Raw genomic sequence first — 1,628 nt, 5'->3', positions numbered from 1 at the left:
TTTATTGTAGAGATGAGGTCTCGCCAAGTTGCCCGGGTGGGTCTTGAACCCGTGGGCTCAGGCAATCCACTCACCTCGGCCTCCCAAGGCGTGGTGTTACAGGCTGAGCCACCGAGTCCGGCAACAGGTTATTTTTTTAACTTTTTTTTTTTTAACAGTAACCACTCTCATTGATTGTCTTAAATGGTCTTAATTTTCTGCATTCTTCATTATTTAAAAACTGCTGTATTCCAGTGTCATATACAGTGGTAATCATTACCCCTTTGGTTGCATGTGACAGAAAGCCCGTTCCGCTCACTTAAACAAAAGGGCCTGGTGTTGACTTGAGCGGGAAATTCAGAGAACGGGGTCCGCCAGGAGTCACTGGGGCTCTGTGGTTTGCCTCCCACTTCTGCCGTGTCTGCTGACCTCTCTCTCCACCTTGTGAGGGAGGCCGAGGTGGGCTGGCCGCAGCAGCACCTGGCCTCCTTCGTGGTGTTCGGCGGTCCCAGACAGAGGCTCACTGGCCTGCCTTGGGTCACGCATCCACTCCCGGAATCAGGAGTGGGAAGTGCTGATTGGGAGCCCCATGGAGTCAAGAGTGGAGAGCTGTTCTCTAAGCAAGTGGCCTGCAGAGGCTGCAGTCAGGAAGTATGCCAGGGTACTGTCAAAGGGAATCAGGTGCTTGGCCGGGGAGGGGCAGTTGGTGCCACAAGCTGGTGAATTAGAGCACACAAGGTGACTCTAAGGAGCCGGGGACTCTAGAGGAGCCAGGGAGTTAGAGTTATCTTTTGGGGGAAATTGCACCAGAGTTAAACTTCAAAGAAAGGAGTGAAGGCATGGACATTCGTGGTGCTGTACACACCACACCAGCTGACTTCTTTCGTCATGGGGTTGCTTCATCTGCCATTATTCGGTTCTCACAGCTCAACTCTGAATCCGGGTCTCATTCCTGGATGATTGCAGTAGGTGCCCATACACCGATGCCAGAGAAGTCTTTCTGAAACTGTTCATGTCACCAGCCTGCTCAGAAAGCCTGGGCATGTGTGATCCCAGGCTTTGGGAGGCCGAGGCGGGAAGATCTCTTGAGCCCAGGAGTGCAAAACCAGCTTGGGCAACATATGGGACCCTGCCTCTACAGTAAATAAGTAAATTAGTGAATACGTCAGTAAGATGTCTTCCCCAACTGCCAAGGTGAAGTGCGCTCCCAGCTCCTGCCCCAAGGACTGCTGCTCTCGGGTCCTGGCCTGGCTTTCCTCCCTCTTCCCTGAGCCTCAACCTTGGCGTCAACAGCCGAGAGGTGCGCGCCCTGCAGCGTGTGTCCTTGGGCCTGTCTCCCTGCATCTTCTTTTTGGCAGCATCCTTGGTTCAGTCTCCCATGCTCCCCTCCGCTTTCTATCACGTGGACTTGGCAGGTGTGTCCTGAGCAATTTCCAGAAGACAGCGAGGCTCAGACTGCCAGTTGTGTTGGTCCCTAGCACGGTGACTCTGGGGCCTCATGGAGCCCATGGCACGTGCATCCCTGCAGCTTGCATCATTTGTGCCTCATGTGCCGAGGGCAGGGGCTCTGTTCTCACGTGTGGCTTATCAGCCTGGTGTGGTGCACTGAGACCCCTGGATTGTTTTCTTTTTTTTTTTTTTTTTTGAGT

Source organism: Carlito syrichta, unplaced genomic scaffold (assembly GCF_000164805.1).
Source record: "Carlito syrichta isolate Samal-C Ts95f unplaced genomic scaffold, Tarsius_syrichta-2.0.1 Scaffold130550, whole genome shotgun sequence".
Taxonomy (NCBI): Eukaryota; Metazoa; Chordata; class Mammalia; order Primates; family Tarsiidae; genus Carlito; species Carlito syrichta.
The sequence above is the reverse complement of the archived record's forward strand: the minus strand, read 5'-3'. Positions refer to the sequence as shown.